The sequence below is a fragment of the Amphiura filiformis genome, unplaced genomic scaffold (assembly GCF_039555335.1).
Source record: "Amphiura filiformis unplaced genomic scaffold, Afil_fr2py scaffold_22, whole genome shotgun sequence".
In the NCBI taxonomy this organism is placed as follows: Eukaryota; Metazoa; Echinodermata; class Ophiuroidea; order Amphilepidida; family Amphiuridae; genus Amphiura; species Amphiura filiformis.
This window is the reverse complement of record NW_027305486.1, coordinates 783,265-798,955: the sequence shown is the minus strand read 5'-3', so window position 1 is coordinate 798,955 and position 15,691 is coordinate 783,265.

Here is a 15,691-nt window from a genome sequence, read left to right as displayed (position 1 = left end):
TCATACTATTTATACTAAGGCCCCGTATCCATAGGCTGTTCCCTTGTGGCGTGTGCCCTTGTTCCGTGTTCACTTGTTCCCATGTGACCTGACACACAGACAACGAACCTTTGTTTTGCTTAGTGGCCGCTACGGCCACTTAAGGGACCGATCGTTATTTACGGCAGGGGGAATGGGTGTTTTGGCAAAATATCGACAAAAATTTCACGTTCCCCTCGCGTCCGCTCAAAATTTTCGCATTCCCCCTTGTTTTCCCAATTTTCTCCATTTAAAATTTAACAATCCCCCCTCCTGATTCAACTAAAAATTTCAGGTTCCCCCTCAAGACCACAAAAATGTTGTGTTCCCCCTAAATTTACCCATTCCCCCTGCCATAAATAACGATCGCTCCCTAAGCGTCACCTCAAAATCCTAATCTATATATTATGAACAAAAGCAGGTGGTGTAGGCCTATGACATGCATTCCCTAAATGCAGTAAATTTTCATCGTCGACCGTGTAATTGAATGGGATTATTTTGAAATTTTAAAACGCTTGAAATATCACAAACAAATAGGCCTATGTTGATAAATAATATAAATACAAGCTATAACCGTTGGGGTTCGATAATGAACCCCACAAAACTAACCGAGTATATGGAAAATGCCATACGGCCGGGCGGTTTCAAGAGTTGCCGGCTCGATCGTGTCATCCGCCGCCTGAACAAAAGCTGTCCTATCCCTTTAAGGGCTGGGGTATGAACGTTTGGACAGTATTTATTTTGGGACATCAGAGCACATCAGACATATCGAATTGCATTCTGAATACGAAGAATGTCATTCTGATATCAAATAATTTTGATTTTTGAAATTCGCAATTTAATACACATTTTATGGCAAATCATTAAAAATTGATATTTTTGATATTTAAGAGTACTTGAAGTAAACTTTACAAATCTGATGATTTATACTTAAGGTGTATGTAGGTGGGATGAAAAGCCGACGATCAATTGAAAATTTTGACCTTTCGTATAGAAGATATGGATTTTTTTTCCCAAAACACCCAAAAAATATAGGTCTTTTGGGGAAAAAATCCATATCTTCAATATGAAAGGTCAAAATTTTCAATTGACCGTCGGCTTTTCCTCCTGCTACATACACTTTAAGAATATATCATTAGATTTATATAATTTACTTCGAGGACTGTTATATATCAAAATTTGAAAAATATCAAATTTTTATAATTTGTCATAAAATTTTATTATATTGTGATTTTCAAAAATGAAAATTATTTGATATCAGAAAGACATGCTTCGTATTCAGAATGCATTTCGATAGGTCTGAGGTGCTCTCATGTCCTACAAAAAATACTGTCGAAACGCAATAAACGCTCATTTTAGATCCCTTAAATGATTCCTTCAGTGTTTCAATTGCGCCATCTCTTGTTAGTAAATATTGCTGTGATATTCCAAACTATTTGACAAATCACACAATACCTGTAAAAATGCACTCACCCAGTAGCGTAGCCAGCAAGGGGGAGGGGCAAGATCATGGGCCAAAGTATTGTAAAATACGAATTGTCAAAATGAAGCACTTTTCATCCAGATCATGGGCGAAAATAGTGTAAAATACAAAATCACGTATAATCACGATAACACTTTTTAAAAACTTCAACGTTTTGTTGACTTTTGTCAAATTTACATTATCCAATACAACTTTCCTACGGGGACACACAGTATCATTCAAAGTGGGAAATTCTAGACATTGTTTTGTACTGTATTTTTAAGTAATGATGATAAGTACGTAAATGAGCAGTATTTGAGAAAAGCGTCAAATTTGATTTTCCATTTTTTTTTCGGTAGACGATAACAACTTAATACCCTAGTAAATCGCCGAAAATTGTCTATATATGTTCTAAAGACACAAAACTTGTAACAATTTCTCAAATTTTATAAAAAAATTTCTTCGTTTTGAAAATACCCTAAAATATCTCAAATTTGTGTCAAAATTGAAAAAAAAGTCCAATTTTGATCTTTTTTAATTGCATTTTTGCCTAAAGTAAAACAAAAATAACTACATGTTTGGATTTGTTTCTATATTTCAAAAAGTATTTCTTCAATTGAAAAGATTTTTTGGTATGCATCATCAGCAGACTCATATCATCAAAGACACCGATTTCTCACCTGTAAATGACTACATGCTTGATTTGAGCACATATTAAATTCGACAGTTGCAATAATACAAATATCCTTGCTAATAATCGTTGCCCGATTATAATGCAAGTTTCCGTGATACTAGACCCTCCCTCGGGTCCATGGAAAACGACTGGTAATGTAGATTACATAGCATTAAAAATCAGCGGTCACTGAAATATAGCGTTCAATATAGGAGGTGTGATTAGTGTAGTGGCATCAATTTGTGTAGAAAGAGGAATTGGTTTTGGGCGCTGGGAATTGGTTTGGGCGCTGTGTATTTAGAATCGGGGGGTGAAGGACTATGGCATATTTTGATAGGCTATTATGTTATTATGTAGGCCTATCGTTCCATTATCCAGGCCGGACCGAACCGAGACTGTGGGACAGTCTACCGTGATACCGGGTTGCCCTATTCTGGTCAGACAGGCGGGGCATGATATAAAAGTCTGCTTGACCATCCTCCTGTAAAATGATACTAATTTTTGCGATTTTGGAAATCAGCAATCTCTCTGTTTATGTGTGATTACTCATGCATCAGAACCAGGGCTGGATTTACCATAGGGCCAGATGGGCCCGGGCCCAGGGCCCCCAGATTTTGGGGGCCCCCAAAATTGCCCGGTGCAGTGTGCATCTTCCATTTTAGCCAAAAAACACCATGTTTTGGGTCAAAATAGGGTACACAAATTGCAAAATTTTGCGCGATTCGCGCGCGAAATGGCCTATATACAGCTTCAAGTTGGGCCAAAATAACCTAAAATTGAATTTTTTCGCACGCTTCGCGGATCGCGCGCAAATATCCTAATACGATCTAAAAACTGGCACATGCCTTCCTCACGGTGCGTTTGGGGCCTCCAGATTTTGGCCTGGCCCAGGGCCCCCCAAAAGGCAAATCCGGCCGTGATCAGAACAACTGTAGGATTAGACCCATGCACTGAGTATTTTTGCCAACACACATTTTAAAATAACATTTTGACAACATTTTAAAAATGATTTTGTAGTGTGGCAGGAGACTATGTAGGCCCCTAATCACTTTTCCGTATGTATGGGGGTGGCGATGTGGCTCATATGTATATGTAGGGGCCTATGTGATATTTGTGGTTCAAGTTTCGGTCTCATATGAACAACCAAAGGTCGAATACGGAGGTCAAAGGTTATTGGAGGTCAATATGTAAACCCGATGGGTTGGGAGCTACCAATTGGGAGGTCAAAACTGCACTGCTACCATAGGTAGGCCTAGTTGACTTCATAGACCACAATTAATATATGCATATCAATTGAACCGGGGTAGGTTTTGGCGGGAAAACGTCATCGAACTTTGTAGAGTAAAAATTCAAACTTGCTCAAATCGTGTGAAACTATAACAATGTATTCCTCTACTCATACTCAAGTCATGAGGATTCAGAAAATGTATAGTTTGACCTATCTACGATGTACCTTTCTTGAGTTATTACAGAAAGGTAAATATCACATTGTTGGTCAAAACATCAAAGTGCTCCGATTTTGACAAGAGGCGTCAAAACGTTTGTTTTGTTATAAGAATTCAAATAAAGATTGCATTGCATAATCTAGGATGTTTCGTTACCTACGTAATGCATCAAAATAGGTCAAGGTCAGTATGTATGAATGGTAGGGCCTAGGCCTACTTGACCTATTTTGATGTGTTACTTAGGTGCCGGTACCGTAATGAAACATCCTAGATTGTGCAATCCTAGCTTTATTTGAATTGTTATTCGACAACGAACATTTTGACACCTCTTTGTCAAATTTGGAGCACTTTTATATTTTTGACCCTCATAGAGTCAAAAAAGTGACCTTCGATTTTATGGAAATAACCTAAGAACAGTACATCCTAGATAGGTCAATCTATACACTTTCTGAATACATTGGTGTGGTGTTTTGGCACTGTCCGTCCGCCCGTATAGAACAGGGAGGTGTGCTTCTCCTTAGTGTGTACTTCTTTTGTTTGCATTTCGATATTGTTTGAAAAGCATACCGTAAAGGTTCGCCTAAAGGTGCGGCACTTGGCTCCTTCGCCTTGGGTAATTTACAAATAGAAATTAAGTTCCTCCTCTGAAAATCCCAACAAGAATTAAGGGTACGTACCCTAATTTGCTGGTGGAATTTGTTTTTTAAAGAAGGGCACTTTTATAGTTTGTGCCTTAATTCCAGTTGTGTCAAGGAAGCCCATGGCGCCATTAGGCAAGACCAACCTATCGACTCGGGATTGTGGGCCCGTTATGCCAATCAATCACGTCTATGGGCCTAAATATTTCTCAGACTCGCCGAACATCATTATTTTTAAATTTGAAATATATCACTTTCCAAATGTTGATTTTACTGCATTTATTACTTTTTATTATTTACTGTTATTATTTATGAGCATTACGAGTGCTTTACAAAAAAACACGGCCCTTGACAAAATGCACTCCGAGACCAAGGCACACAAAACATGAAACACATACAAAAAAAAAAATGGACAAATGTACATTAAAAAAACCTTGCGGGCCAATGATTGAACCATGTGGCATGGAATGGTGGGAGTGTGTTCATCAGACATGGCATTCTTAATACTCTCACAGTATTTTTGTCAAAGTAAATTAAACCGTGATATAATAAGACTCGTTCATGCCAAACTGGTATTTAAGGCATGGGAACATTAAAGTAGCGTTCTCCGAAAAGTTTTTCGATAAATTCATTAATTTCTCAAAAAGTAAAAATCTCAGTTTAATAAATAACGGTTAAAATGAAAGCCATTATTGGGGGCCTAATTATCGTATCATTATAATAGGTCTGGCACCAATGCAAGCATTTGTTTCGGTGTCCCAAATTCATAGTAAAATATGCTGACGCTATTTTTTACAAATCGCCTAGAATTGCATATTTAGGTTTCAGCGATTGCTGAAAAAAGACGGGTATATTTCTGAAAAGCGTTTTCGCTTGGAATGTAGATGCCTATTGTGGAGCTTAATGTCCGTGATTTTAATTTATAAGCTCTTTCATTGACAATTTGCAACGTCTTTTGCACACCATGCGGGTCGCCTGCTTGAATCCCGATATTTTAAAAATTATGGTTTTTTTTAACCAAACAACCAGCAAAAAGAGTTCTCTAAACTGTCCTTTAACCGCAGATAACATTAGATCGACTGTGCTGTCGGTAGAATTTTAACGAGAACCAAAAGTGTTCGCCAAAGTCCGGTAAATATGGACTATCGCGGAATATGGCGTTTTAGTAAAAAGTTGCATTTTTGCCAGTGCTTTTTCTGTTCTTGCTATGAAGAACATTATGAACTTACCTCAAACGTAGAACATAGTTGGCAAATATATTCCGGTTCGACTATGACTTATTCCAGATCATCGATCTTTGCTATTGGCAAACTTATGAGCATATTTGTATTTTGTAAAATGGCGAAAAAATTGCAAAATTGGGTAACTCCACCAGCCATACTTTAACATCTAGTTAAAACGTGTCATAGGTTAGGTTGTCCTTTCCGATTTTGACAGAATGCCGTAACAAGCGTATTCAGATTCTTTCTATTATTGATTGATTTTAAACAATTGATTCGAACCAACGTCCTTGATCCTACTGTAAAGTGTTCAGAAGTTTTTGGATTTTGATCAATTGTACAACAGCTGTGCTCAGTCTGGCGTATAATAAGCGTCTCTTTGTTATTTACATTAGATAAATGAATGGGAAATAAAGAGAGTTTATTATCGTGAGTTCTATATATGTTTGTTGGTTTAGTTTATCACTATGCACAGCTCCAAGATATAGTATACAGTGGGTTTTATTTTTTAATTCATCCCATTATTTTGGCTTCAAATGGACATAAACCATTTTTACAGTTATTACTGATATAATTTCTTCACTTTTGGTAAACCGAAATAATAAACTATAAAACCATTAACTTATGGAATATATTTCCTATAAGGCGCGTGAAAGTCGATACCGAGTTTATCGTTCCCCGCCCGCGTAACTTTTTGGAGCGTCAAATTTTCAAAAATGCCAAAATAATTCATTATTTCCAAAGTATCAGTGTTTTCAAAAATTTTAGCAATAATATTGGAAACATATATTTTTTTTTTTTAAACATATATTCATAACTTGGAAACAAAACCAGGCTCTTTTCTAACTTTCCTAGTCCTTACCCATATAAAAACATGTTTATAAATCACATGTATGAGTTTGGCTTTAAATCAACACGCATTTTAGGTCAATAATGAAATCTGATGAAATAGTGAAAAATGAAAAAGTCACCTCACCAACCGGGAAAAAAGGGACGATAAAAGGCCCATGAATTGACTTTCATGGGCCTAATCTATACTGTCATGTTGGTGCAAAGTAAAGCATTTGAGATTGTTCATCAGGTGGTAAAAGTTGTTCCTGAGAGAATCTTAAGTCCCGTTGCCTTCAAATTTCAAGCCGTAACAGTATCAGAAATGTTGAATGATACCAGGCAGCTGTTAATTGCCTAACCCACCCCGCCCCATAAACCCCGGGCCATAAACACAACGCATGCCCCTCACATCCACACACCTCACTCTGCTTTCACTTTGCAATGAACTCCCCATTAAGAACTCAGGAAATCATTTTGTATTCTTACATGTCAAAACTAAGCATAAGCATGCCATATCTTGCTATTCGGGGGGAGCACTTCAATTATATGAGATCTACTAATGAGGCCTACTAATTTCAAAAGACTATTCGGCAACATCATCAGGGATAAATATAATAAAGGTTGTAAATGAAACAATAAAAGCGTCTGAATCAGGATGACGATAAATCCAATGGGAAAAAAGTGTGTGTGTGGGAGGGGGAGGGTGGTGGATGACAAACCATGTGTTCTGGGTGATAGCGAAAGGGGGGGTCTTAATTTAAGGGTTATTCAGTGATCCCAGCGAAAGTATAAAATGGTAAAACAGATTTAAATTGTATATATAAAATACCTAAAAGTGAAGGATAAATCATTAAAATTGTCATTAGATATTTTAAAACGTTTTGGCGAGAACCGATGAAAAGCAGCAGTACCGTATTGATACAGTTGAAGCCCCGCCCCGTTCAAATGCATGTAGCTAATTTCTCTACTAAATAGAGAAATTACAGATTCATGTAAAAAATAACTTATTTTATCTTTAATACAGGGCTTAAGGTCCTTCAAATTAAAATCTTAGTTTACTGTTCAAGATTTTCAAAAAGGCACGAGGTAACTTTCAATTATTAATTATTAATTACTTATTATTTTCTTTATTTTGAAATGAGTGGTTACAGCCCAATATGAACAGCACATTTTGGCACTGCGGATTTAACTATTTTGCAATTATGGTTGATATTATGCATTGATGATAATGTATAGTTAGGATGATCAAAGTTTAAAGAAACTAGCAAATAAATGTTATTAAAATGTCATTTAACAGAGAAAATGTCAAATAAAAAGAAAATAATTAAATATTTTGAATTTCTCAATTTTGGATGCGGGAGGGAAACAGTAAACTCAAAATCAATTTTGAAGGGCCTAATGTTTGCACATCGAAACTAACAAAGGTGCTGGGCAAGGTGCTAAAATCTAAATTTTGCTGATTCATGGATTTCTACATTCTCCGGATGAAATCACTGAACAGGTTTTTACAGCCCTACATATAGGCCTACTACGCATCAGTCACCTTCATCATATAGATCCTAGAAAATAACGCCACTGAGCTCCCCCCGGACAAGACAAATTTCAGTACCATTTAAATTGAGAGGTACTTGCCCACTGAAGCATGATTAATAGCTGCTAGTATTGCATAATATTATAAAGCGTTTTCTATCGAATAAAAATAGTCTGATCAGTACTAAAAGCGCAGAGTGATTTAAAAATATTACTATAGTCTGGTCAGTACTAAAAGCGCAGAGTGATTTTATTTATTGCATTTTTAATTAAAAGAACCACTTTTTAGGTAAGTTACACAGCTGAAGTTGTGATAGTATTGAGATACAACAATATCATGGTATAAACAAGAATATGATCCTTTGGTAAAAATTTCTATTGTCTCTACCCTTAAGCATGAAGACCACTAAATATCGTCAACGGTGTCGAAGGCTGCCGACAAGTCAAGTATAGAACCAGGAATAAGAGATCAGCGGGGATCGCTTCACTTTTATTTCAAAAGAGCGGTTTCCGTACTCGTGGTACAATGGAACCGTCACGTGCAGTATACGCATGTGTATAGGCCTACGATGACTTTAATCACATGCCTGTAATCTTTGAGATGTGATCCAGGTTGGTCCGAACAGTGATCACTGTTTAAGCATAGACGGTCTATGGTTTAAGGGTGTTAGGAACATTTCCAGATATGAACGGATTATGTTTGTTAGTATTAAATGAGAACCGTAACTATAATAAAATAATAAAATAATTCAAGGAAATCCCGCCTATTTTTCAGGCGCACCACTGCAACGGCAGTGTATTTCGACAATTCACGCATCACTGCAACGGCAGTGTAATTTTCCGAATTTTCGATTTTTACATGTATAATCTATATCACCATTTCACAAACACAACAAATCTATTACTATCACTGTACAGACAACTACTACTGCAACTACTACTGCCCTGGAACCTAGGGGAAGGGGGTACAGATACCAGAACCGGGGGTGATCCCCTACTCTTTCCGAATAGCTCTGACACTTTTACGTGCACAGGGATGATCGAGAGCCCTCCTGTACACGGGACCAACGGCTTTACGTGACTTCCGAACCACGGACGAAGCACATACACTACCTATATCTGCACGTGATAAGCAGTGTATGGGGCGAGAAGAAATTCTTCAATTAAATTCTGAGATTAAATTTCTGAACTGAATTGAAGGATTCCTGACCATATAGGAACTTTTTGGGAGGGAAGAGAATTTTCACCTAAGGCAAGCCCAAGGCTCGAACCCTCGTCGATCGTAACTCCCGGCCGGCAGCGCAACGCCTTAACCACTCGGCCATCTCGCCCTCTATAGGTTTTGGAGATTCATTAAGCCAGCTTTGCAGAATATCCAATGAACGAATTTACTCAGGAACATCATAATGTCTTTTCAACCGACCCAACTTCGGCATCACTAGTAACTCAAACCCATTCATGCATTAGTTGATGTGCAATGATTCACCTAATTGATCACATGTAGTAAGGCCAAAAAAAAAAGGTTCGTCTCAAAGCTGACGAGAAATTTAAAACAAATGCGAAATGCGATTTTTTTTTTTTATTCCCGACTTTGTGCACCTGGTTCCGAATTTGGCAACCCAAATCATGCAACTTCATTTGCAAAATCACCTCAAAATTATTTTTGTGACTACGGAGCTTAATTTTCATTGCTAGATTATTTATTTACCTTGAAACATCGTCAATATAGTTCACATATTATCTTAAAGATGTTATAAATTCAACAAAACATCAAGCTTTCATAATACTCTCGCTTGAAAAATGGAAAATTAATTGAGTTGTCATTATTTCCTATGCACCGTGTAAACAACCACTTTCACTAATTTTATTTACTTTCTGTCTCATACTTGTTGTAAAAATCAACCCTAAATATTAAAAATGCTCTACATAAATCATGAATGCATGAAAACATTTTATTTTGGAATTTTTGAAGGATTATGATGTGAGAAAATAAAGTCCAATTCAGTAAAAAATAAACTTTACGACCGTGGACAAATCCAAGATGGCCGCCTACATAAATAACACATGGCCTGGCTGGCGAGATTCAGACAAGTAGGCGTAAAATGAATTAAAAATAAAATAGTTTGCATGTCATTTCTTTCAGAGAAATGGACTTTTGTATCAACAATATTCCCAAAATTCTATTTAGTGAAGGTAAGGCTAAAATTCCACCCAAAAATAGGAGAAAATAGAAGTTTTTTACAACTCAAGTGAGACTACTTTTTTAAGCTTTTTGGGAAGGTCGGTGCCGAATATTGGAGACCTTGACGTGAATTCACTGTTATGGTAATTTTTGGTAATTTTTCACCCAAAAAAAAGGGTGGGACTATACTCGCGTCAGTACGGGTATTTTGAGAAAAAAAGTCTGATTTTTGCCGATTTTTTCTGGAAAAAACTATAAAAAATTTTTTATTGAAATAAAAAAAATTTCTGCATTTGTTTTTTGTCAAATCGTGGGATTTTACAAACGCGCGCGTCAGCTTTGAGACGAACCTTTTTTTTTTTTTTTTTTTTGGCCTAAGCTGAATTTATACTCGATCGCCGTACGATTGCGATGAATCCGGGGATGATCAAGTCCGCTTTTGAAAAGCGACCAATCGTCTCGACGTTATGAAAACGGACGTAAACACAGAACATGCCTGAAACTGAGAATCGCTTATCTGCAAAAACGATCGAGTTTAAATTCAGCTTTAGGATGTACTTTTTTTGTTCATATCGTGTTAAAGTTATTCTGGACAACATCCAGTTGAATATCCGTGTCTTATTCTGTCAATAGAAGGCGACGTTACGGCTTTTTTTTAGCGGTGAACGGTTTATAGTTTGATTCTATTCGGCAATATGCTGTTACACCATAATAGCTTATAATACATGACAAGCAATTCTATCGCGAAAGTTAATGCATGCAAGCGTAGCTATACTCGACAAATGTTGATGATTGAAGATCCCGTTTATTATTATGCACAAGTTTACTGCAGTTCCTCTGTCTTGGTCGCTCTCACATCTGCAAAAACAAAAATATTTGAAGAAACATTTCGTGGTTATTTTTTGGAAATATAACGGAATAATAAGCATCCACAGTTAATTAAATTAAAGGCTTTTAGATGTTTTTTTTTCACAAGAAGTAATGCTGCTGTTGATTGTTCAAAATGGAGAATGGGACCATGGGAAAATGAACTTGCCATTGTTCCCCACACTGACTAAGGTCCCATGGTGGGATTAAGCCGGCATTGTGGTGGGACAAAGTGTCCTTTTATAGTCAGTGTGAATTTTAGACAAGTAGAAGAAAAGTTTCGTAATTTTAAATTGATCAAAATTGTATTAAAATTGTGAAATATCTAAGTAAATTGGCAATTCTAAAACCACAATTGAGAACATTGGCACGCTATACAGTTTGAACCTTTCCAGTACCGTATGATCAGGGGCGTAGCAAGCGGGGATGGAGAGGGTGGACGACGTCCAGGGCCCCCGGGTTCAGGGGTCCCAAGCAAAAGCGCAAATGAAGTGGGTAAGGGATAGGGCCAATAAACGAGATGTTAAAAGGGACTCACACTGCTCCTTGTCCATGGGCCCGACTTTACATTTAGGCTTCGCCTCGCTGTTTTACTTAAAATAATGATGTCGCCGTGTTATATGAGACGAAAGATGCACTCGAAACAGCGGCTGAAAACAATTCTTAAATGAAATTTGAAGTAGCCTAGCTGGGGGCCCTTTCAGACAGACAGTCTGCCTTTTCCAAAGAACCAAAAGAAGGGTAGAGGGGGGCTCGTTCAGGTTTATGCTTAATATTCAGTGGATATGTACAGACGAGTGGATATGTACAAACTTGTTTGCATTTTTGGAACAAACATCACTGTATTTGAGTAAAAATGAATAAAAAGATGAAAGCGATTCTATAAATAGCAAAAAAAATAAATATGAAGGCTTGCAGATTTTTTAAAAATTATTATCAGATGACATCTAAGTACCGGTACTTTAAACCTAAGAATCACGGGTAATAAATGTAAATAATTACTGCAAAATGTCAGGTTCATTGTTAATATGAAGTATAATAATAATTATATCTTTGCAAATTTCTATGTTAATAGCGTCGTAATGTCTGAAGGAAAAGGTCAAATTAAATACAGAATTTATTTTTATATTTTCAATAAAAGATTGAACAATGCGCCAAGTTTAAGCTCGTCATGCATGCATTCGGTAGACAATTATGTTGACGTATAGACCAACCATTTAGTTGATCACGTTGACCGGGTATGTTGAATAGATATCGTGTGATACATTGCCAAATTTATGCCTCAATATAATTGCGAATTCTAGAAAAATATGCGGAATGTGTATGAAGGAAATAAATTCATGGTTTGCTTGCTTCTATATGCCTATTTTAACCACAAATCCTATTTGCTCGTGGAATTATAGTGATACCAGAAGTACCATGTAATACGTGTGCTATTGTTGTTGTTGTTTTTGTGGGTGTTTTTTTTTGGTTGTTTTCATTTACATCTATTTACATGTATATTCTGTCATATACCATGCAGCAATTGATGCATCGTTGTGTGCCCAACATGAAAAAAAAAACCCAAAAAGATATGAAGCCTACAACATAAATCATAAAACTTTAAAAGGGCATTTCGTGATCCACAGCCTCCATTGTTTATAACTTCTGTTCATCCAGGAATTGACATGTTATTAACTTTGTCAATAAGCTTCAAATAGATTGCAGAGACATTCAAATAATGACCGCTATAGGCCCTATCCCCAGCTCGTTTAATTTTCTGCAGAACATTTTTATCTAACATGAAATAGAATTCAGGTAACAAATTATTTTGTTACATGCAAAAACATTTGGTGTTTTACCGTCGCAGAACCACTGGAAATCCAAAACATTGACACCCGAGTGACAAGATAATAACTACTGTATGTCACCATGTCAATATTAATAATCTTGACATCTTAAGAAGTGATTAGTGGCACTTAGAAAGCCCATCAATTTCATTCAGGGTTGAAAAACGGCACAGCGCATTAGTAAAAAGAATAAAAAATACTAAAATTTTCACCAGGGTTCGAACCACTGCCACCAAGGCACTATGAATGCTAAAGATGCCTACCGTGCCATGGTGACTGTGGTTAACATTCGGCGATTTTCAAAGATATACATATCAACTCGTTTCTATAAGTGTATTGAAAATCAGATTTTGGTAGGAGTACAGTCATAGAAAGACATATGACTTTACTTGTCTGTTTGTTTTTCATTTAATACAAATTAATTTTGATGAATTGAACTGGTACGACTCTTAGGACTCGTGATAAACGACGATTAATTTTGTAATAATAAAATGAAAACGCTGGGTCATTCACAAAATCTTAAGATTTGGTATATAAAACAAATATTGACTGCTTTTTATTCGGGTATGGTTAAAATTATAGGCCCGAGGTGATCTCAAAACCATGACTACGCTCGGGGCATATCTGAGATCACCGCGGGCCTATAATTTTAACCATGCCCCTCATAGCAGTCAATATTTGTATACTATCATATACATATAAGAAAATCAAAATTTAATATTTCCGAGTTCCGACTGATTTTGCTTTTCCTCAAATACCTATGATCGCATCACATATAGCTTTTAGATTTCTTACCTATTCATTGATGTCATGTGGTCCCATAATGCCATGTTGTGGTACCATAAGGGCCCTACCCTTGATCCCATGATGGGGATGAGGATGTCGACGTTGCCTGACTCTGCCGTTTTGGTTACTAGTATCTTGCAGAGGCGCAGCATGATCTAAGTTTGCGCAGTGCGCAAATGATGCCACAGCAACAATCAATAGCGCGAGAACTAGTATTACCTTTGCCATCTCTATTCGTGTAGCATGTATGTTTGTGAGCAAACTGATATTTCGCTAGACTCTTTATAGTTTTCTGCATGAGCGAATCCCGGGGAGCGAATAAGCTCGAATAGAATAGTAATCGTAAGTTCATTGGCATAACTTGTTAAATCACGTGATGTTATAGGCCTACACAGTCTGACCTGCAAACGTGGCACAGTGTCGACGTCCTATACGATAAATATAAATTTAATACTCCGTTGGTGAGCGGCGGGCGAGTGGTATTTCACCGAACGCAATAAAAGGAATTCTATCTGATTGGCTAGCAATCGATCGCTTAGGTCGCTTAGTAGTCAACTACAAACTCAAAACTGAGCAACGTATTCAATTCGATTGAAATCGATATTCTATTATTGCCGTAGATAAAGAGAGTGATAGTGTGTCAATAATGTACATTGTATTGCAGCTGGATTTTACATGAATTCCTTTATATTATTATTTTCTCAAAGAGTTGAATATGATCACAATTTTTACCCAGGATTTCAAATTTTTTACCCACAAATTGCAGTTAAACATATCCACAGCAAAATACCGGTCCTCACTAATTAGTGTATTTAATTTCCAGTTAGTGTTGCAATAGAAATATCATATGGGATACTGATATGGTAGGCCGCAACCGCCACAACGTGGAGCTGCTACGCGTAGCTGACTTTTTGCTCCGTGGAGCCAAATTGACCAATCATGATCATGTTAGAGTTTTTCATTACTCGGAGGTAAAACTGACCAATTAAGTACGACTTACTCAGGAAGGATACTACTTTGTGACTTTTGGAAAGGGCACTTTTTGTCTTCAATTTAGGCTCATTCAGCCCTGAAGTCATGGAAATCTCTCATTTTCACACAGCACTTAGTAAACAGTCATATAATTATTTCAAAGTTAGTTTTGTTGGTACAAAACGAAACCTTACGATGTTATGACGACATGTTCAGAGGGGGACTTATTTCTTTTGAGGTGTTTATTTTACTTTTGTTTCCTTTTGTATGTATTGCGTAATTTTACTTTGCTTTTTGATGTATTTTAGCCAAATTTGTAAAATAAAAAAAATAAATAAATAAAATCTACGATGTACCTTTCTTGAGTTATTACAGAATATGGCAAATATGACATTTTTGGTCAAAAACATCAAAGTGCTCCGATTTTGACAAAAGAGGTGTCAAAATATTTGTTTTGTTATAAGAATTCGTATAAAGATAAGATTGCACAACCTTGTTTTGTTACCTACATAGGCCTATTAATGCATCAAAATAGGTCAAGGTCAGAAGGACTCAATGGCAGGCCTGCTTGACCTTTTGTCAAATTCGGTGTATTTATATATTTTTGACTCTACGAAAAACGAACAGTTCATCCTAGATAGGTCAAACTATACAGTTTCTAAATACATTGGTGTTTATTTTTTGGTGTGTTTCTCCTTAGTGTGTACTTTTTTGTTTGCATTTCGATATTGTTTGAATAGCATACCGTAAAGGTTCGCCTAAAGGTGCGGCACTTGGCTCCTTTGCCTTGGGCGCCTAGAATAAAAATCGGCATTAGGCCGAATGCAAAGCTATAAAGAAATGTTAAAATGAAGAAGTTTACCAAAATTTAAAACGACACTTACATAGCAGAGATTATTGGGAACATGAAGGAAAGAAAATAATAAACAAAACAATAAAGCAAAACAAAAAGAAAAGAAAAACAAAACAAAACAAAAAAACAAAACAATTACTTTTTTGTCTCATATAAACCCGGCATGATTGCTATCTTCGGTAGAGAGTCATATCATTAAAAAAATCATTAAACATAAAGAAAAAAATTAGAGGTATGAATCAAGGCCCTAAATGCTATCTACAGAAGATAGCAAGGAAAGCAAAAAACATTCAAAATAATAATGTTCCAAAATAACATTGCCTTACACACGTTCTAGATGATGATGATTCAGAAGACAAAATGGGAGGATTCAGTGCGTAAAATC